The following is a 23,261-nucleotide window of genomic DNA, read 5'->3' on the forward strand; positions in this document are numbered from 1 at the left end:
CTGCCTGTTGAAAACCATGCTTCTGCTATGCGTTCCAGCTCAAGACCTCCTGTCCGACATGTTGCTGCGGCTGCCACGCCTTCCGGTCCTCCACTGCTACGAGGTGGTAATCTCAGGCAACTCCTAGCAAAGATCTACGAAAGGTCGCCTGACTCAGTTTACCGTCACTCTTGTGGCTCACCTGCTGGACCCCGCTCTTCACATTCTCCCACCTTGGATCTTCATCCCACTGGATCTTCGTCTGACTCGCCTGCCTCTTCTCTCTTTGATGTTTCCTCTGACTCGCCAGTGTGCCACCACACTCGTTCGCGTGCTGCTGTCAAACATACCTGCTCTGGACCGCCTCCTCCTGGATCTCCTTCCACGATGTCTCCTGATTGCACAGTTGTCCCTGCACCTAGCGGCGACATCTTGCCTCCTGTCTGCCCTGTGACGTCTGCCCCAGGTTCCTCATCTTGCGCCAGTGATCCGACTGCCGTGTCCTCCTGTCTGCCGGATGCCAGCACCTCCGTTTCCCCTTCTCCTCCTCCGCCTGCCTTGATCATCTGTGGTGACTGTGGAATGTCCTGTATCAACAAGAAACAGCTGCGCTTCCACTGGTACCGACGTCACAGATCCTCTCCCAGCTCTGACTCTCCTCATGATTTCCGGCTTCCTGCTTCTGATTCTCCGACTGCCGCCCCCAGAACTTCGCCTCCTCCCAGTTCTCCTGGCCTTGACACCACCTACATCGGCCCTCAGGGTCCTGATTCCACTTGTCGGGTCGACTCTACGCTGCATCTCGTCTTTCCTGTCAACGACGTCTTCTCCTGCACGGAAGTAAACTGCAGCCTTCTATTTAGGTCCAACTCCTGGTCAAGGATGAAGAAGTCTCTCACACGCCACCTTCTCCAGGAGCATCAGCTTCCCATCTCTTCCTGCATGAAATGGTGCAGTCACTGTTGCATGCTCTTGGTGAACAAGGTGTCTTCCCATTCCTGCTTCCGTTCTTCTCCTACTGTCCTCTCGTCTGGTGCTTCGTTCCGGTGGAAATGTTCAGTGTGTCCCTTCTCCTGTCCTTCCAGAAAAGGTCTCTTCAACCACTCTGCCTTCCATCAGCGAGCTGAACGTAATGCTACCTCTGATAATATTGCTCTCCCTCTTCCTGTCCCTCAAAGACCGAGAAGACCACGCCAACAACCTACCCAGGTTTCTCCTGCTGCTGCTTCCACGGTGCCTGCTCCTCCGCCTGCTGTACCCGCCGTTCCTATGAATGATGCTCTTGCCTCGACTGCCGCACCCTCGCCTCCTGTTCCTTCTGCTGCAGTCTCTCCAGAGCGTCCTCACTCATCTCCTACTTCTTCACCTGGTACTCCTGCTTCTCCTGCCAGAAGATCATCTCCTTCTGCTTCTCCAGTCTCTCCTGAACTTTCTTCGCCGGCTCTCTCGCTCTCTGCTCCAGCGGACGACTTTCTCAATTCAAGCTTCCTTGATGATGGATTCTCCGTTCCTTCCGGTAGCCTTCGTGACTCCGCGACTGTTCCCTCCATTGACACCCTGCTTCCAGATGATTCCCCACTGCTGCAGTTCAGCGAGACCCTCCAGCGCCTCTCCTCTGCTCCAGATGACAGTAACACCTGGTCCGAATTCGAGACCTGCCTTGATGCCATCATCTCCTCTGCCTCTGATACTGTCAAGCGCCCTCCACCTGTGCCTCCTGAAGAGTCTGGGTTTCGCCGCACACCGGACGCCTCCAATCCCCGTGTCATACAGAGGATCTACCGGATGAATCGTCGGAGAGCCCTCCGACTCATCACCCAACGTGACTCCTCTTTCTGTGCGATTCCTGCGGAAGATCTTGCTGCCCACTTCTCTGAAAAGTACTCTCCACGGGATGCAGACACTTCCATCTTCTGCCAGCATGCTTCTGATCGTCCTCCTGTTGACATGTCGCCGTTCTCCCCTTCTGAAGTGCGTTCCAAGCTGATGGCTTGTGAAAATTCCGCGCCTGGCCCTGATCGGCTTTCTTACAGACACTGGAGAGATGTCGACCCCGAATGCAAGGCACTTTGTGCTATTTTTAACATCTGCTTGAAGCTGCGACGCATTCCGGCCTCTTGGAAGTCCTCTCGCACGTTTCTTATCTTCAAGGATGGGGACCCCTCCGTTATTGACAACTGGCGACCCATCGCCCTTAGCTCGTGCATCTCAAGGCTCTTTGCTGGTTGCATGGCACGTCGTTTCTCCAGCTGGCTTTCTACACACGACGTTCTCAGCCCCTGCCAGAAAGGTTTCCTTGCTCATGATGGTGTCTTTGAACACAATTTCATCCTCCACAGTCAACTCCAATTAGCTCGTCGATCCAGGTCTGAATTGTGCTTAGCATCCTTAGACATTTCTAATGCCTTTGGATCCGTGCCACACTCAGCCATCTATGCTGCTCTCTCTGACTCCGGTGTTGGTGACGACTTCTCTTCCCTCATCAGGTCCTTCTACAGTGGCTCTACCACCTCCTTCTTGTCAAGTGATGGCACGTCCTGTCCTGTCGACATCCACGCTGGGGTTCGCCAAGGCTGCCCACTTAGCGGACTCCTATTCAACCTTGTCATCGACCCCGTCCTTCGCTGTGTTGAATCGATGTCTCCGGTTCCAAAGATTCTGGCCTATGCTGATGACCTCCTCCTGTTGGCGCCTTCTCCTGAAGCACTCCAGCATGACCTCCTCCGGGTCCAAGATGCATGTTCCAGGCTCAATCTCTTGCTGAACCCCAAGAAGTGCCGCTCCTTCCACTTCTCTGCTGTTCGCTCCTCCCGTGTTCTTCCGACTGCCTTCTACATCTCTGAAGTTCCAATTCCTGCACTTAAAGAGGGTGAATTCTTCAAGTTTCTTGGTAAGCCCATTGGCTTCAACCTCCCGCCTGCACGTGCCCAACTCCGCGACTTCTTGTCACTGGCCAAGTGTATTTCTGAATCTAAGCTGGCACCCTGGCAACGGATTGATGCTCTTAAGACCTTCTTCTTCCCGTCGCTCCTGTTTCACATGAGGACGTCTCAGTTCTCCAAAACTGACTGGAAAAAGATCGACGATCTCCTCAAGCCTGCCATTAAAAGGACCCTGAACCTCCCCCCAGAAGCCTCCAATAACTATCTCTACGGCCTCTCCGGGAAAGGTTCCTTCGGTGTCCCTCTTGCCGCCGAAGACTCCGACATTGCTGCTGTGGACGGTGCGTTTAAGCTCCTAACATCTAGGGACCCACTCGTTCGCAAGCTTGCTTGGGATGATCTTTGTGGATACATTCGCGCTCGGATCCAGCTGTCTCCATCTCCTTCTATCGTCAGCCAGTTCCTTTCTGCATCGGATGAGGGACCATTCGCCGCCACCAGCAACCCCACCTCTTCACTATGGTCTGCTGCCCGCGCTGCCTCTCGCCGCCTTAACATCTCCTGGAGCTTTCACAACGACGGCTGCCCTTCCATCTCCTGTGGGAATTCTACCATCTTTCCTAGCAACAGGAACTCTATTTTCAAATCCTTTCGTCACCTTAGAAGATCTTGCAGGCTCCAAGATTTGGTGAATCTCCCAAGTCAAGGAAAATCCATGGAATGCGTTTCGGCTGCACGTGCAAGCTCACACTTCTTCCATGAGGGATCGTTCATTCGCTTTGCCGACTGGCGCTTTATCCACCGCGCCCGCCTCAACCTCGTGCCACTGAACGCCTCCAAACCATGGGATCGCACTCGCCGTGCATGTCGTCGCTGCCCCTTTCCAGAGGAGACTCTGCCTCATGTAATCTGTCATTGCATGAAGTATTCGCGGCTCTACCAGAACAGGCACAATTCCATCGTCAAGAGGTTAAAGGATGCTGCTTCTGGTCGCTGGAACGTCCTTTCTGAGAATCTGGCTATTGAAGGATCTTCCCTGAGACCCGATCTTGTCCTTTCCAAAGACGACTCTTGCCTCATTATTGATGTGACCGTCGCCTTTGAGAATCGACTCGCCTCTTTTCAACATGCAAGAACTGAGAAGGAGACCAAATATCGTCCTGTTGCCGACCTTCTAAGAAGAAAGTTTAGAAATGTTCGTACCGAGGCCATTGTTGTTGGTGCTCTAGGATCATGGGATCCGGCAAATGACAGAGTTGTGAGACGTCTCTGCACAAATAAGTATGCAAACTTAATGCGCAAACTTATTGTTAGCGAAACCATCCGGGCATCGAGAGACATTTATATCGAACATTTAACAGGCACACGCCAAAACAATCAAAACAACCAGTGATGTACATAATGCTAAATATTTTATTGTAAATAACGTTAAAGAAATTATATTGTTACGTCTTCATTGTTTTATCTTTTTGTCGAAATTCTTTATATTATTTATTAATAACGAAAATCGCACTGCGTGCGTCATTGTCTGACACGCCATGATCAGATCAATGCTGTGTAAAATGGCATGGAATATTTTAAATAAAGAATCTGTTCTTATCAGCTTAATATCTGATACGACGTCGACATGACGTCAAGATATTAAACTAATTTTTGCAGATAGGCTTGTGGTTAGGAATTTATTCCGCCCTCGCCACGGGTTGGCCTGCTATGGCACTACTTGCAGGATACGGCCCACAATATATCCAAAAAGCAGAAACTTCACTCACCCACTGCATCCTCAGGAAAACGTCCTTTTAAAATGGCCCCTTCAAATTTCAGAAAACCGAAGGTCTGACAACATCATACCTTTGTACGAGTGTGCGGCGACCTGCCTTTTTTTTATCTTGCTATTGCTCGGGCCCCTCGTTCTTTTCCTCGGAATGGGAACATTCTGGAGCCTCGGGTTTAACCCTCGTTCTTTTCAGTGTCAAGTTCTGGTTTCTGTAAATACGAAGTTTTATTCGTATTTACAGAAATCCCATAAAATCCACATTTCTTTCCCCGTACTGTTAACAACTTACTCATTCTGTCTGACTGATTGAAGGAAGATCGGCCTCGAAATATCACTCAAATTTCATTTGCAGTAACATTTTTGTCTCATTTCATGTAAGTTTGAGAGAATTCCTATTCACATTTGCCAGATCTTTCCCACTACAGCGCGCGTATACACATTGCTTCTTTCAACACACGAGCCTTTTTATTGTAAATAACTCTCAAAAGGGTGTAAAATGTTTGTAGGCACACTGCAGCAACAAAGATTTTTCTGTCTGTTTCCTAATGTTTTGTTTGTCTCTGTATGATTTCTAAACGCCAGCTAATTGTAATGGTCTACAATTATTGTTAAGGATTGTTGTATTTATGTTTTTATTCATTCATTCATTTATTTTGTTGGCACATTAATATTAACAAACGGGAAAATGCCAATAGATGGCTGCACTATGCAGGAAGCAGTTTATTCTGAGTTTTGAGATGGCTTGCCCGCCACTAGTGTGGAAGTGTAGAATACAAAGTAATCATTAATTGTAAATTAAAAAGTACTGTTTTATTGTACATATTACAAATGAATTTGTAAAGTGTTTTTTGTAATTTTTCTGTTTGTTTAATTGTTTTAAGTTCCTAATATTTCACTCTGTGTTTTCAAGTGCAACGTTTGAACTGAAGAGAGAGAGAGAGTATCTCTGAGTTGGAAACCATGTGCTGGACTGTGCATGTCGAGTTTGTGTCAATCAAACTCTGGCATTATGTAATGCAGTTTTGGCTGATAAATTTTACTGTCTCAATATTTGTTTAATCACAAAAAATAATTTCTTCCCAAGCATGGGCATTCGATAACTCCAGGAATATTTATTTATTTATTTTTGGTTTTGCTATTTTTATTGCCTTTGTAATTACATTTGTTTTATATTCACCTGCAGTGAAGAATGAGATTTTTCGGAGGAGGAAGCTACTCCAGAGAAATGAACACTTTCATGAATATTTCATTGTCCTCTTTTCCCATCTGAAAAAAAATTGAGAAAATACGAGAATATTATGTTGCATGGTGCATAAGCTTATAAAAGCTGGAGGAAAACACCAGAATTCAGTAGTTTACTTACTGCTGTTATTGACTGTAGCGATTTCGCGTTGAGATCGGATTAACTTTTTCTACTTTGAATTTTGTTCCGGCCAACGTTTCCGTAAAACGTCCAATATAACTACTGTAAGTTATTGCGATATTGTAGAAATATCTGTGAGGATATTTCAGCATTGTGGTTCATTTGCTGTAGTAAGAATAAAATTTGCAATTGAATCTTGAATGAAATGAACTTTTGACGTCCTTGGCTTTTTAAAACTAGCCCCGCCCAAGGAGGAGGGGACTGACGCCTCCAGAATGGGAACATTAGAAAGGACCGCAAAATGATCCACTTGACTAGACAGAAATTGGTCATCCTTGTACACCTCTTTTTTTGTAACACAGGAGGAGGATGAAATAACGACATATCATAAAAAACCCCCAAGCAGCACTCGCTAACCTGAGTCTTCTGCACCCCCTTCTCCCCCTGCACGAATGCTCAGGACTTTTGAAATATGAAAAATTGAAAGTGAATTCATCACGCCAGAGAATTCTGCATCGCTTCTCGGCCTTTTGGCTAAGATCAAAGTGTAGTAAATCGGTCGAGTTGCCGATATTTTTCATCTTTTTTGGTCACTTTATACTGTTTTTACAGGTAGACTGGTGGCTAAAGATGTTTCCTGTTTCTAGGCCTCGCCCACCGCCGAGGCCCCGCCCACCGCCTGGAGTTCGGAGCCCTGGAAGACGCTCACCGCCTCCTGAAGCCAGTTTTGGAGTCCTGGATGCCGGAGCAGGTTCCCATACGGTGCATGGAGTCCCTGGAGACGTTCCTGTTGTAGCTGTTGACCGTGAAGTGCCTGCCGTTCCCGCTGGAGGTCCTGTTGCTGGATCCATTGGAACCGGTTCCCGTGCTGTTCATGGAGTCCCTGGAGCAGCTGTTGACCATGGAGTGCCCGCCGTTCCCGCTGGAGCTATCCCTGGATCCAATGGAGTCGTCCCTCTTGCTCCGGGATCAGCCGCTGATGCTTCCCAAGCCATCCCTGGATCTATTGGAGCCTCTCCTGGTGCGCCTGATGCAGAAGCTGAGGCCCCCGGATTGTCTGAGGCCATTCCTGCCTACCCTGGAGCTTCTGAAGAAATCCCTGTGACAGCCGGAGCCTTCCTGGTTGCATCTGTCCCTGGATTGATCCAATCCGTTCCGGCTACTTCCCAAGTCGCCGCTGCAGACCATGGATCCTCCGATGGAAACTCTTGTGTCGTCGCTGGATCTGCCGGAGCTATTCCTGCCCTTGGAGCGAGTGCCTCTCCCGAAATTGCCACTGGAGGTTCCAGAGCTGTTCCTGCATCTTCTAGTGCCACTGCTCATCCTGGAGTCGCCGCTGTGGTCCCTAGTGCCACGCCTTGCCTGCCCGGAGCCGGCTCGTCTGCCAGGAGTGTGCCCACCTACTACTACGGGAGTATCGCCACTAGTGAAGCCACGCCCACCGGGTCGTCCTCCTTGCCCAGACACGTGCCAGCTTTCGTTACACCCTCTGGACCGCCGCTTTCCAAAGGTGGACACTTACGCCAACTGTTGGATAGAATTCAAGCCAAGACTTCTGGCTGCACACCGCTCCTACCTGTGGTCACTTGTCAACCTAGTGAACGAAGGACACTAGAGGGTTCATCACTCGCCGAGTCTGCTCACACGTCCTCCTCTGCCAAGGACACGCCCACCACACCCCAGTCTACATTCGCATGCTACGTCTGCGGATTGGAGTGTACGAGCAGAAGGGGCCTCAGAAGGCATACAAGGACGCACGTGCAGGAGAAAGACAGTCAGCTCCACCCACCTCCTGACAGAAGGGTAGCTGCGAGCATTCCTGGGTCATTGATCTCGCCCGTATGTCATCATACACGGGCTCGGACGGCGGCTGGTCATGCCTGCTCATCGAACACACTCACGATCTCACCCCCACGCACTTACGCTGAAGCTCTTTCTTCGCCATTCATGAGAGTGAGTTCTGCTCATCCTGCTTCAACCGGTCCTCTCTGCGCAGTGATCACCTCCACCGCGGGGACGGAGTCTCTGACGTCCAACGTACCTGCTAAATCCAAGGTGTTTCCTGCGGAGAACACAAGGAACTTGCTGCCACCTTCGGAGACGTCAATCCCGTCGACACCATTCTCCACCCTCCCGGCCAGGAATTCTACTCCCACCGTCATACCTGGACCAAAGACTAATGCTTCCACACCTCAACTGGCGTCTGCCGTCACCTGCCCGGATTGTGGTCGCTCCTGCCTGAATAAGAAACAGCTGCGGTCCCATCGTCACCTCCGTCACAGACAGGCTCCGCTTCCCACCTCTCCTGGAGACGATGACTTTACCTCCTCAACTCCTGAGACACTGACTGACGCCGCTTCTTCACCGCCCGCTGCTCCTGCACCAGGCCCCGTCCACACGGACTGCACTGCCTCTGGCTCAACTGACGCTGCTCCTCAACCTGCTTTAACTGCCACTGTCCCGGTGACCACTTCGCCTAGTAAAGACCTACCTGGTGAATCCGATGTCGCACCTCAAGTACCCTGCCAGACACGCTTGGATACTACCTCCAGCGCTGGAGACACGACTGATGCGGACGTCCTCATCCTATGCCTCACTCCCTCAGAAAGGACTGATCTGCTCTCTACTGAATTGCCCGCACCAGACAGCAATGTAATACGCTCACATGCTGCTACGACTTCTACTGAGCAAATTGCACCTGGCCCACGTCCTAGCAGGCCATTGCAGAACCTGTCAGTGAGGGAGCCTTTGCCTATGCCCACTCATGTGGAGAATCATGAGTCCTGCCCAGAGACATCCTGCCGACGTGACTCTATTGTCCATCCACTCTTCCCGATGCAAGACACACTCCACTGCACCGAAAGGGACTGCCATAGGACATTCCATTCGAAACGCTGGACCCAACTCCGCCACTCGCTCTGCAGACACCTCTTGTACACACATGGCATAGATGTTGCTAGCACTCGGAACTGGTGTGCACACTGCCTATTGCCCATCGCCGTTAAGGTCTCGACCCATCAATGCTTTAGAGACCGGCCCGTAGTCGTCGAATCGGGCATTCAACATCGTTGGAGATGTACCCAGTGCGACTTCTCATGCCAAACACGGGGTGGATTCCTTAACCACCAAGCACGCCACCGACGTGAACGGCAGCGCTTACTCCAGCCACCTCTAGTGACGCCTCTCCTTCCCTCCACCTCGGCAAGACGACAGGCACGGACTGCACGATTCCGTACATCTCGCCAAGATGATGCTAGAACTGATGGACCTTCCACTGCCTACCAATCGACAAGTGCAACAGACCCTAATACCTTGCCCTATCAAGAGGATGCCGCACCTCCAGGAACAGACATGAGGACTACCCCACAGGTTGATGCGCCTTTGACTGACAATCTGGGAACCAACCCTTCCTTTGAAGAACACTCCCCGGAGCCGTCCTTCCCGGATTCGCCTTCACCTACCGGTCCTACAGTTACACCCGACTCACCGGTCCCAGAAGCCGTATCGGATGATGCCGAGAGATCTCCACTGGGTGGTGTAGAAATACAAGTCACGTCCCCCCTTGAACACTTCGTAGAACGACTGGAAGAGTTTTCCGACCCGATGACCACTGAGCAGTGGGATGCCTTTTCCACGTTACTTGACGAGATCTTGATGGCCGCCGCGAGTGCAGTTCGTCTTCCTCCCGCTAGCGAGGATGTAACTGGAAACAACAACAATTCCGCCAAGATACGTGATGACCCAAAGTTGCTCCAGAAACCGACGCAGAGCGGTCCGACTGATTTGCGGGGATGATTCACAGAGATGCCCAATTGGAAGACAGGATATACAAGATCACTTTGATACAAGATCACCTTCCTTCCAGCCCCCATCGACCTAGCACGCTATGCCAAGACACTTCGTTGCCTGCTCGCCTTGCCACACCCGAGTTGCCCCACCCTCAGCTGTCCACCCTCACCATCCCCTCTCCCAGAGAACTTGACCTCTCTCCATTTTCTCCTGCAGAGATCGCAAGGAAACTCTATTCAGCTGAAAACTCGGCACCCGGACACGATCGACTCTCATACAACCATTGGAAGGCCGTTGATCCGGACTGTACAGTACTCGCAGCCATCTTCAACATCTGCTTGAAAGCTAGGAAAGTCCCTGCAGCTTGGAAAGACTCTCGTACTATCCTGTTACCCAAAGGGGGTGACCCGCATAACATCAAAAACTGGCGTCCTATCTCGCTGAGTGTTACGATTGCCAAGCTGTTCTGTGGTTGCCTGGCACGACGGTTCACTTCTTGGCTCATCGACAACTGCATCCTCTCCCCGTCACAGAAGGGATTTCTACCCTTCGACGGGGTGTTTGAAAATAACTTCGTTGTTCAGCAGAGAATCCAGCTAGCACGGACCAGCCAATCTGACATCTGCCTGGCGTCATTGGACCTATCCAATGCCTTCGGATCCGTGCCCCACGATGCAATTTTTGCTGCGCTTCGAGCCTCTGGAGTTGGGAATCATTTCACCGAGCTGATACAGGAGCTGTACACGGATGCGTCCACACGCGTCTTCACAGAGGAAGGCCCCACGGATCCAATTCCAATTGACATCGGAGTACGTCAGGGTTGCCCCCTAAGTGGGCTGTTGTTCAACTTGACCATCAACCCGATACTTGTCGCAGTCCAAGGGCAAAGTCCTCTACACCGCATACTGGCGTATGCCGACGACCTACTGCTACTCGCGCCCTCCCCTGCGGAGCTGCAAACTCAACTCAATCTGACGCACAACCTGGTTGGAAAGCTTGGCCTCTACATCAACCCCAGAAAATGCTTCTCCCTACATATCTCCGGAGCTCGCCCAACGGGTGTCCGCCACTCTCAGTTCTCGATCGACGGCACTGCCATCAGGTGTCTTCGTGAGGGTGAAGGTGAGGAATTTTTGGGGAAACCAATTGGATTCAACCAACCACCGGACATCGAGGCACTCAATACTTACCTACAGAAATGCGAGATGATCCTGAATTCGCCACTTGCTCCCTGGCAGCGCATTGACGCGCTCAAATCCTTTGTGTTTCCATCAATGGATTTTGATATGAGGATGGCCCGGTTGAAGAAAACCGACTGGGCAAAGATTGACTCACATGTGCGCCCGCTACTAAAGAGGACTCTCAACATACCTCCCGAGGCGGCAAATGAATATCTTTACGGCGCGAAGGAATCTGCATGCTTTGGTATCCCGCTGGCTGCCGAAAGCTCAGATATAGCAAGGATTGACAGCGCTTTCAAGTTGCTCACTTCATTGGACCCTGGGATACAACAGCTCGCTTGGAAGGACCTTACGCGACTTGTAAGTGGACGACTGAAAAGGGTTCCTTACTTCTCTGAGATTGCAGCTTTCCTTTCGGGATGTGACGAAGACTTTCCCAGGAGCACCTCCAACCCAATTTCATCAGTTTGGTCCGCGGCCAGAAGCGCAGCCCGTCGCCTAAAAGTCACGTGGACAATTTCTGACGACCACACTGTGGAGATCTCTCATGACGGTACCACCATAACAGCCGGCAAGCGACGCCTTGTATTCCGCACCCTGCGGAATGCCATCAAGAAATCCCGCGCAGAGAAACTCATCACTTATCCCAACCAGGGCAAGGCGATGGAATGCGCAGCGACTGCCAAAGCAAGCTCTCACTTTTTCCGGAACGGGGCATTTACACGATTCGCCGACTGGCGATTTATACATCGTGCAAGGCTAAACCTCGTCCCCCTGAACGGTGTTCGTCGCAATGTGAATGGCTCCCGTGGCTGCAGAAGATGCAACTTTGAGCTCGAGACCCTCCCGCATGTCCTCTGCCACTGCATGAGATACAGCCGTCTCTACCAAGCGAGGCACAATGCAGTGGTAGAGAGGATTAAAAAGGCAGCCAGTGGAAGGTGGCAGCTCCTCTCCGAGAACCGGCCAGTCAGAGGACTCCCGCTACGCCCGGACATCATCCTAACAAGAGACAACGCATGCCTCATCCTAGACATAACAGTTGCTTTTGACAACCGTCGGTCTTCATTTGATGCTGCTCGCCGAGAGAAGATGAACAAGTACCGTCCGCTAATCGAAGCACAGAAATCTACATACAACGATGTGCGAGTAGAAGCAATTGTAATCGGAGCACTAGGATCATGGGATCCAAACAACGATAAAGTTCTCAGCAGGATCTGCAGCAGGAAGTACGCATCACTTATGCGAAAGCTCATCGTAAGTGAAACAATAAGTAAATCAAGGGATATCTATGTGGAGCATCTCACGGACGTCAGACAGGAGAACTGGTAAATTTAACATGGACTCAATGAACTATCCGATTAAGTGTTCACAAAGCACAAACCCCCGAAATATGTAAGTAGAAAGAAAAACCTAGTATGTTGTACATAAGTGCTTGGTTCTGAAAATAGTTGTTGTCCATATCTGCTTCGCTCTGTAAATAATTGTAAATAGAAAATTAATGTATAATAGAATTGTAAAATGATATTTCTGCCACGCAAATATCATTCTTCTGTAAAGTGGCCAAAAATATTGTTCAATAAAAAACATCTGTTCTTATCAGCTTAATATCTGATACGACGTCGACATGACGTCAAGATATTAAACTAATTTTTGCAGATAGGCTTGTGGTTAGGAATTTATTCCGCCCTCGCCACGGGTTGGCCTGCTATGGCACTACTTGCAGGATACGGCCCACAATATATCCAAAAAGCAGAAACTTCACTCACCCACTGCATCCTCAGGAAAACGTCCTTTTAAAATGGCCCCTTCAAATTTCAGAAAACCGAAGGTCTGACAACATCATACCTTTGTACGAGTGTGCGGCGACCTGCCTTTTTTTTAACTTGCTATTGCTCGGGCCCCTCGTTCTTTTCCTCGGAATGGGAACATTCTGGAGCCTCGGGCTTAACCCTCGTTCTTTTCAGTGTCAAGTTCTGGTTTCTGTAAATACGAAGTTTTATTCGTATTTACAGAAATCCCATAAAATCCACATTTTTTTCCCCGTACTGTTAACAACTTACTCATTCTGTCTGACTGATTGAAGGAAGATCGGCCTCGAAATATCACTCAAATTTCATTTGCAGTAACATTTTTGTCTCATTTTATGTAAGTTTGAGAGAATTCCTATTCACATTTGCCAGATCTTTCCCACTACAGCGCGCGTATACACATTGCTTCTTTCAACACACGAGCCTTTTTATTGTAAATAACTCTCAAAAGGGTGTAAAATGTTTGTAGGCACACTGCAGCAACAAAGATTTTTCTGTCTGTTTCCTAATGTTTTGTTTGTCTCTGTATGATTTCTAAACGCCAGCTAATTGTAATGGTCTACAATTATTGTTAAGGATTGTTGTATTTATGTTTTTATTCATTCATTCATTTATTTTGTTGGCACATTAATATTAACAAACGGGAAAATGCCAATAGATGGCTGCACTATGCAGGAAGCAGTTTATTCTGAGTTTTGAGATGGCTTGCCGGCCACTAGTGTGGAAGTGTAGAATACAAAGTAATCATTAATTGTAAATTAAAAAGTACTGTTTTATTGTACATATTACAAATGAATTTGTAAAGTGTTTTTTGTAATTTTTCTGTTTGTTTAATTGTTTTAAGTTCCTAATATTTCACTCTGTGTTTTCAAGTGCAACGTTTGAACTGAAGAGAGAGAGAGAGTATCTCTGAGTTGGAAACCATGTGCTGGACTGTGCATGTCGAGTTTGTGTCAATCAAACTCTGGCATTATGTAATGCAGTTTTGGCTGATAAATTTTACTGTCTCAATATTTGTTTAATCACAAAAAAATAATTTCTTCCCAAGCATGGGCATTCGATAACTCCAGGAATATTTATTTATTTATTTTTGGTTTTGCTATTTTTATTGCCTTTGTAATTACATTTGTTTTATATTCACCTGCAGTGAAGAATGAGATTTTTCGGAGGAGGAAGCTACTCCAGAGAAATGAACACTTTCATGAATATTTATTTCATTGTCCTCTTTTCCCATCTGAAAAAAAATTGAGAAAATACGAGAATATTATGTTGCATGGTGCATAAGCTTATAAAAGCTGGAGGAAAACACCGGAATTCAGTTGTTTACTTACTGCTGTTATTGACTGTAGCGATTTCGCGTTGAGATCGGATTAACTTTTTCTACTTTGAATTTTGTTCCGGCCAACGTTTCCGTAAAACGCCCAATATAACTACTGTAAGTTATTGCGATATTGTAGAAATATCTGTGAGGATATTTCAGCATTGTGGTTCATTTGCTGTAGTAAGAATAAAATTTGCAATTGAATCTTGAATGAAATGAACTTTTGACGTCCTTGGCTTTTTAAAACTAGCCCCGCCCAAGGAGGAGGGGACTGACGCCTCCAGAATGGGAACATTAGAAAGGACCGCAAAATGATCCACTTGACTAGACAGAAATTGGTCATCCTTGTACACCTCTTATTTTGTAACACAGGAGGAGGATGAAATAACGACATATCATAAAAACCCCCCAAGCAGCACTCGCTAACCTGAGTCTTCTGCACCCCCTTCTCCCCCTGCACGAATGCTCAGGACTTTTGAAATATGAAAAATTGAAAGTGAATTCATCACGCCAGAGAATTCTGCATCGCTTCTCGGCCTTTTGGCTAAGATCAAAGTGTAGTATCTGTTCTTATCAGCTTAATCTGACGTTTTATTTTGTTTTTATTTTTTAGATGTGCAGACCATGCTGATGGAGTAGTTTACTCGTCTGGTGGACGGAGCTGAAAGCGGAGCCGAGGTGTACCCTACGTAAGTTTTGCTTTCTTTCTCTCTCTCTCTCCCCTCCCATTGACGCTTGATGGTTCGAACACGTTCTTTACTTGCGTTTAATGGGGCCCTTTCACCTGTGAGCGTGCAGGTTGCCTGTGAGCGAGCAGGTTCTTTCCCGTCTACACTGAATATACTGCTTGCAGTATATTACGGTGCTGGGCGGGGCCTAACTTTCTCTTCACCTTTCTTACTGCTTCGGCTGTTTTGCAGTCGTTTCTAGTGAGAAATGGTTTCTTTTCTATCTCTTCTCGCTTTTCATTTCAGAAATACTCCGTTTACGGTGTGTTTCCTGTTTTGATAAGCCCTCAAATTTCCTTTCCGCTACCTCACTCTTTTGGGTGGGCGTGGCTTCTTCTTTGCTCTTTCCTTCCTTTTCTTTTTGCTCTTTCCCTTCTTTTCTTTTTCTTTCCTCATCTTTTTTTTTCCTATTTCTCGTTGTTATTTTCCTTTCCCCTTCCTCCTCTTTTTTTTCCACCAAAGCTCCAATCGAAGCTCCTCCCACTGCCTCGCTTTGATCTTGCCTCTTCAGCTGAAATTTGCCTCTGTTTTTGTTTGCTTTGCCTTTGCTTGCCTTTTAGCTCTGAAATCCAGCGATGCCAGGACGTTCGTCTACACCGTGCCTGCCACTTCCTGAAAGACCGCCACGGATTCCCTCCCCTACGACTCCAGGACTTCCTGAGATGCCATCCACTTTTCAGCTAGCGCCAACTGCCTCACCTCTCCGGGACTCTACACCACGGCCCGTGGCCTCTCTCCTGGCTGCCTCTCCTTCTCCTGTTGGACCACTGTCTACGTCGGGTACCTCTCCTGCTGCTAGTTCGTCTGCCCGGCCTTTACCTGCTCGTCATGTTGCTGCTGTGGTTACACCTCTTGGTCCTCCGCTACTAAGGAATGGTCACATGAGACAACTCCTGGCACGGATTACCGCCAAGTCGCCTCCACCCGTTCGCTCCTCTCCTGATGGACTGCCTTCTGGTTCGCCTCCTGCCTCCACCATCGATGTGTCTCCTGGCCAGAGTTCTTCCCGCGCCTGCTTGAAGGACGACAGAGATCCCTCTGACAAGCGTCGACGCTTCTCGTCGTTCCCTTGCTATGTCTGTGGGCACATCTTTTCCAAAAGGAAGCGCCTCCAGAAACATGCGCTGACACACGGCTCCTCGTCTGACAGTCCTCGACGTGTGAATGCTGATCACACACAGGACCTACCACCTGACCCACCTGCTGAATCTCCGGAATGCCACCATACTCGTGCTCGCATCGCTGCCGGCCATGCCTGTGCTTCGATATCTGCTCCGCCGACTACACCTGGAAGAACGTATGCCGAGATTCTTGCTGATTCGTCGAATCCTTTGCCTGTGCCGTCTCCGCTCCAGTCCAGACCTGTAAGTCCTCTGCCATCGGATGTCTCTCCTGCTCTGCTGCCTGCCACCACCATGTGTTCCCCGAGGAGCGACTCTGTTAAGCCTAGTCATGTGCCCCAGTCTCTCTCTGGCCAGCATCCCGCTGCTGCACCGTCCCTGGACTCCTCTGTTTCCACCGATGATGTACCTGCTGCCATTAGACCGCCAGATGTTCTGCCCTCCCTTCCTGACGTGCCGATGATCACCGAGAGACCTGCGGATGTTCCTCATTCTGCTGTCTTCCCTGAGACCACGTGCCGCAAGGACCGGACTGTCCACCTGGTATTCCCTGTCTCGGACACGCTGCATTGCACTGAGACCAGCTGCATCCGGACGTTCCATGCACGGCAGTGGTCCCAACTACGCCACTCACTCTGCCGCCACCTACACTACTCTCATGGAGTGGATGTCTCTAGCACTACTAATTGGTGCGCTCACTGTCGGCAGTCCATCGCTACGAAGGTATCTGCACACTCCTGCTTTCGGGACCACCCTGTCATCATCCCATCTGGCATCGCTCACCGCTGGAGGTGCACTACCTGTGATTTCTCCTGCCAGACCAGAGGTGGCTTCCTGAACCACCAGGCCCGTCACCGTCGGGAGCGCCAGCGCCAGGCCCCTGCTCAGGTCCAACCTCCGGAGCGTACTACCTCTTCACGTCGACGCCGTCGCCCACAGACGTCGCCTGCTGTCAGCGTGCCTCCAGAACCTGCTTTGCCGATTCTGCCTCATCCGTCTGCTACGCCACCTGATGCCGCTCGTGTCCCCAGTGCTTCTCCTGCCTCGGGTAACCCTACTGCCTCTTGCCGCCCACCGGATGACATCGCCGCTGTTCCTTCGTCTGCTGCTAGTTCCTCTCCGCCTGGATCTTCACCTCCAGTGTCGCTGCCTCTCAACATCAGCCCTGCAGTTGACATTGCTGCCGACTCTGACGACGAGCTTCCGCCTGAGGACCCCACCACTGCTGACGTTCCTGCTGAGGATAACTTCCCTCTACTCTCCTTCCGACCTCGTCTGCTCTCCATCCTCAATCACGGTCCTTCGCCTAACTGGAGGGAATTTGAAGAGCTGCTTGAAGAAATCTCCTCCTTTGCGCATGAGTTCCTCAAGCTCCCTCCTCGTACATCTGGGTCTGCCCGCCGCCCTCCGCGTCCTGCTCCATCAGATCCGAAGTCGCTGCAACGCCTCTACCGCAGAAACAGAAGAAAAGCTCTTCGTGTCATCACTGCTGGTGACTCCCCTTCCTCTCCCTTTGATGCTGAGTCTGTGTATCACTTCTTCTCCGCTCCGCCTCCTCTCGCCAACATTGACACCTCCATCTATGATGCCTCTGTACGCCCCGAGTTCGAAGTGGACTGCTCACAGTTCTCCCCTGCGGAAGTGTGCAATCGTCTGCGTGCTGCTGAGAACTCGGCACCCGGCCCTGATCGCCTGACCTCTCATCACTGGCGGACCCTTGATCCAGAAGGTAAAGTTCTGACGGTCATCTTCAACACCTGCTTAAAGGCCCGACGTGTCCCGGACGCCTGGAAGAACACCTCGTCGATCTTGATTCATAAGAAGGGAGACCAGCAAGAGATCACCAACTGGAGGCCCATTGCCCTCAGCTCGACGATCGCCAAGCTCTTCTCTGGATGCCTTGCGCGCAGGCTCACTGAGTGGATCCTGGAGTTTAACATCCTATCTCCCTCACAGAAAGGCTTCCTCCCCTACGACGGGGTGTTCGAGCACAACTTTGCTCTTGAAGAGCGTATTAGATCTGCTAAGAGCAAGAAGGCGGATGTCTGCATCGCCTCGCTGGACCTGTCCAATGCTTTTGGCTCGGTCCCGCATTGCGCCATCCTCGCCGCCCTCCGAGCTTGTGGTGCTGGTCAAGCTCTGGTTGACATTGTTCGCTCCTTTTACTCCGACTCCGTCACTGAGGTTCCTCTGCCCAGATGGCCCCTCTGCCCCTGTTGCCATCACAAGTGGTGTCAGGCAAGGGTGTCCGCTGAGTGGACTGCTTTTCAACATTGCCTTGGACCCAATTATACGTGCCATCCAGTCATCTTCCGTCTCTCACAACATCTTGGCCTACGCGGATGACCTGCTGCTCCTCGCCGACTCCCCTGCCTTGCTTCAGGAGCACATTGACAAAGTTGTGGACCTTGCGAGCAAGATCTCTCTGACCTTCAACCCACTTAAGTGCTTCTCCTTGCACATCTCTGGACGACAGCCCGTGGGCACGCGCGCCTCCTCCTTCAAGATTGGAGACACGCCATTTCGTCACCTTTTGGACGGAGACCATGGGCTTTTTCTCGGAAAACCCATTGGATTCCAGCTTCCACCGGACAATAATGCTCTCCATGGGTACTTGCGAACTTGCAACGCCATCCTGACTTCAAAGTTAGCTCCTTGGCAGCGGATTGATGCACTCAAGTCCTTCTTCTTCCCAGCACTCATGTTTGACATGAGGACCCGCCGTCTTCGTAAAGGTGACTGGGCTCGTATTGACGACTTTGCACGCCCCCTACTGAAGGAGACCCTTAACATCCCTCCTGAAGCTGCAAATGAGTACCTGTACGGGGCCTCATCTGCTGCATGTCTTGGGATCCCGCTGGCCAAGGAAGACTCCGACATCGCCCGCGTGGACGGCGTGTTCAAGCTTCTATCCTCACGTGACCAGGGTGTCAAAGCCCTCGCATGGGATGACTTCAGCCGGTTCCTCGCTGCTAGGATTCGCCACGTGCCCTCTACTGAAGAGATGGCTGCCTTCCTGTCTGCCTCGGACTCAGGCCCGTTTCATGGCACCTGCAACACCTCGTCTTCTGCCTGGTCTGCCGCCCGTGCTGCCTCACGCCGCCTTGGTGTTCGCTGGACCATTGACAGTGACCACTCCATCTCCCTCTGCCTCAATGATTGTGTTCTTGGCCCATCTAAGAGGCACCTGGTTTTCCACACACTGAGAAATGCTCTCAGAGCTGATCGTGCATCCAAGCTCAGTGCCTATCCCAATCAAGGGAAGGCTATTGAGTGTGCTGCGGCGTCGAAGGCCAGCTGTCACTTCTTCCGTGAGGGGACTTTCACAAGGTTTGCGGACTGGAGGTTTATCCACCGGGCCAGACTCAACCTTGTCCCGCTCAATGCCGCTAGACGAAGATTCCGAGGACAACGCGGATGCCGCCGCTGCAACCATCCTGCCGAGACCCTTCCACATGTCGTGTGCCACTGCATGCGGTACAGTCGTCTGTTCCAGCAGAGGCACAATGCCATTGTGGAAAGGATCAAGAAAGCTGCACGAGGACGCTGGACTATTGCCAGTGAAAACCAGAACCTCGCTGACCTTCCCCTCCGTCCCGACCTTGTCCTTACACGTGATGATTCTGCACTTATCATCGATGTGACAGTGGCCTTTGACAATAGGCTCCAGGCCTTTGACAGTGCTCGACGGGAAAAGGAATTGAAGTACACACCGACTGCCGAGGTTCTCCGTCAGCGGTACAGCTAAGTTAGAGTTGAAGCAATCGTGGCCGGAGCCCTGGGTGCCTGGGACACTAAAAATGACCGTGTGATGCGCCGCCTCTGCTCGGACAAATATACCAAGACGTTAAGGAAACATGTGGTCAGTGACACCATTCGCGCGTCCCGCGACATTTACGTGGAGCACCTCACTGGTGAGCGACAAGTTCCATGGCAATACCGGCAAAATCCGCGACAGCACACAACCGAAGCTCCGCTCTGATCACTCCCAGATGTAGCCGTGACTTCCCTACAGTCAGTCCTCCCACGTGATTAGTCTAATCCCAGTGACTCTCTATGCCATCAACGACATAATCCAGTGACTCTCTATGCCTGAGACGACATATACCTTTGACTAGCTGATGTATGGCAATGTACTATTTCACACGTTATGTATATACCTGTAAATATTCCTTTGTCCATCAAAAATTTCATAAACTCATTTGTAAATAAAATGTAGAAGAAAAAACCGCACTGCGTGCGTTATTGGGTTACTTGTGCTGGTGACTTCAATATCTCTGTAAATAGCACATATCATTTCCTGAATAAAACGTTTTACTCTGTTCTTATCAGCTTAATATCTGATACGACGTCGACATGACGTCAAGATATTAAACTAATTTTTGCAGATAGGCTTGTGGTTAGGAATTTATTCCGCCCTCGCCACGGGTTGGCCTGCTATGGCACTACTTGCAGGATACGGCCCACAATATATCCAAAAAGCAGAAACTTCACTCACCCACTGCATCCTCAGGAAAACGTCCTTTTAAAATGGCTCCTTCAAATTTCAGAAAACCGAAGGTCTGACAACATCATACCTTTGTACGAGTGTGCGGCGACCTGCCTTTTTTTAACTTGCTATTGCTCGGGCCCCTCGTTCTTTTCCTCGGAATGGGAACATTCTGGAGCCTCGGGTTTAACCCTCGTTCTTTTCAGTGTCAAGTTCTGGTTTCTGTAAATACGAAGTTTTATTCGTATTTACAGAAATCCCATAAAATCCACATTTTTTTCCCCGTACTGTTAACAACTTACTCATTCTGTCTGACTGATTGAAGGAAGATCGGCCTCGAAATATCACTCAAATTTCATTTGCAGTAACATTTTTGTCTCATTTCATGTAAGTTTGAGAGAATTCCTATTCACATTTGCCAGATCTTTCCCACTACAGCGCGCGTATACACATTGCTTCTTTCAACACACGAGCCTTTTTATTGTAAATAACTCTCAAAAGGGTGTAAAATGTTTGTAGGCACACTGCAGCAACAAAGATTTTTCTGTCTGTTTCCTAATGTTTTGTTTGTCTCTGTATGATTTCTAAACGCCAGCTAATTGTAATGGTCTACAATTATTGTTAAGGATTGTTGTATTTATGTTTTTATTCATTCATTCATTTATTTTGTTGGCACATTAATATTAACAAACGGGAAAATGCCAATAGATGGCTGCACTATGCAGGAAGCAGTTTATTCTGAGTTTTGAGATGGCTTGCCCGCCACTAGTGTGGAAGTGTAGAATACAAAGTAATCATTAATTGTAAATTAAAAAGTACTGTTTTATTGTACATATTACAAATGAATTTGTAAAGTGTTTTTTGTAATTTTTCTGTTTGTTTAATTGTTTTAAGTTCCTAATATTTCACTCTGTGTTTTCAAGTGCAACGTTTGAACTGAAGAGAGAGAGAGAGTATCTCTGAGTTGGAAACCATGTGCTGGACTGTGCATGTCGAGTTTGTGTCAATCAAACTCTGGCATTATGTAATGCAGTTTTGGCTGATAAATTTTACTGTCTCAATATTTGTTTAATCACAAAAAATAATTTCTTCCCAAGCATGGGCATTCGATAACTCCAGGAATATTTATTTATTTATTTTTGGTTTTGCTATTTTTATTGCCTTTGTAATTACATTTGTTTTATATTCACCTGCAGTGAAGAATGAGATTTTTCGGAGGAGGAAGCTACTCCAGAGAAATGAACACTTTCATGAATATTTCATTGTCCTCTTTTCCCATCTGAAAAAAATTGAGAAAATACGAGAATATTATGTTGCATGGTGCATAAGCTTATAAAAGCTGGAGGAAAACACCGGAATTCAGTTGTTTACTTACTGCTGTTATTGACTGTAGCGATTTCGCGTTGAGATCGGATTAACTTTTTCTACTTTGAATTTTGTTCCGGCCAACGTTTCCGTAAAACTTCCAATATAACTACTGTAAGTTATTGCGATATTGTAGAAATATCTGTGAGGATATTTCAGCATTGTGGTTCATTTGCTGTAGTAAGAATAAAATTTGCAATTGAATCTTGAATGAAATGAACTTTTGACGTCCTTGGCTTTTTAAAACTAGCCCCGCCCAAGGAGGAGGGGACTGACGCCTCCAGAATGGGAACATTAGAAAGGACCGCAAAATGATCCACTTGACTAGACAGAAATTGGTCATCCTTGTACACCTCTTTTTTTGTAACACAGGAGGAGGATGAAATAACGACATATCATAAAAAACCCCCAAGCAGCACTCGCTAACCTGAGTCTTCTGCACCCCCTTCTCCCCCTGCACGAATGCTCAGGACTTTTGAAATATGAAAAATTGAAAGTGAATTCATCACGCCAGAGAATTCTGCATCGCTTCTCGGCCTTTTGGCTAAGATCAAAGTGTAGGAGAATCATGAGTCCTGCCCAGAGACATCCTGCCGACGTGACTCTATTGTCCATCTACTCTTCCCGATGCAAGACACACTCCACTGCACCGAAAGGGACTGCCATAGGACATTCCATTTGAAACGCTGGACCCAACTCCGCCACTCGCTCTGCAGACACCTCTTGTACACACATGGCATAGATGTTGCTAGCACTCGGAACTGGTGTGCACACTGCCTATTGCCCATCGCCGTTAAGGTCTCGACCCATCAATGCTTTAGAGACCGGCCCGTAGTCGTCGAATCGGGCATTCAACATCGTTGGAGATGTACCCAGTGCGACTTCTCATGCCAAACACGGGGTGGATTCCTTAACCACCAAGCACGCCACCGACGTGAACGGCAGCGCTTACTCCAGCCACCTCTAGTGACGCCTCTCCTTCCCTCCACCTCGGCAAGACGACAGGCACGGACTGCACGATTCCGTACATCTCGCCAAGATGATGCTAGAACTGATGGACCTTCCACTGCCTACCAATCGACAAGTGCAACAGACCCTAATACCTTGCCCTATCAAGAGGATGCCGCACCTCCAGGAACAGACATGAGGACTACCCCACAGGTTGATGCGCCTTTGACTGACAATCTGGGAACCAACCCTTCCTTTGAAGAACACTCCCCGGAGCCGTCCTTCCCGGATTCGCCTTCACCTACCGGTCCTACAGTTACACCCGACTCACCGGTTCCAGAAGCCGTATCGGATGATGCCGAGAGATCTCCACTGGGTGGTGTAGAAATACAAGTCACGTCCCCCCTTGAACACTTCGTAGAACGACTGGAAGAGTTTTCCGACCCGATGACCACTGAGCAGTGGGATGCCTTTTCCACGTTACTTGACGAGATCTTGATGGCCGCCGCG

General features: G+C 49.1%; 5 pseudogenes; all 5 read left to right on the forward strand.

The window, feature by feature from the left end:
• The first annotated feature begins 4,423 nt into the window (after positions 1 to 4,423).
• Positions 4,424 to 4,604, forward strand: LOC146994776 (U2 spliceosomal RNA; annotated as a pseudogene).
• Positions 4,605 to 6,512: 1,908 nt separating this feature from the next.
• LOC146994777 (U2 spliceosomal RNA) lies at positions 6,513 to 6,661 on the forward strand (annotated as a pseudogene).
• A 5,876-nt stretch (positions 6,662 to 12,537) lies between these two features.
• On the forward strand, positions 12,538 to 12,711 carry LOC146994778 (U2 spliceosomal RNA; annotated as a pseudogene).
• Positions 12,712 to 14,624: 1,913 nt separating this feature from the next.
• LOC146994779 (U2 spliceosomal RNA) lies at positions 14,625 to 14,728 on the forward strand (annotated as a pseudogene).
• Positions 14,729 to 20,239: 5,511 nt separating this feature from the next.
• Positions 20,240 to 20,421, forward strand: LOC146994780 (U2 spliceosomal RNA; annotated as a pseudogene).
• The last annotated feature ends 2,840 nt before the right edge of the window (positions 20,422 to 23,261 follow it).

The sequence above is a fragment of the Stegodyphus dumicola genome, chromosome 11, assembly GCF_044657685.1.
Source record: "Stegodyphus dumicola isolate Sdum_Otavi_A_Nest chromosome 11, ASM4465768v1".
NCBI lineage: Eukaryota > Metazoa > Arthropoda > Arachnida > Araneae > Eresidae > Stegodyphus > Stegodyphus dumicola.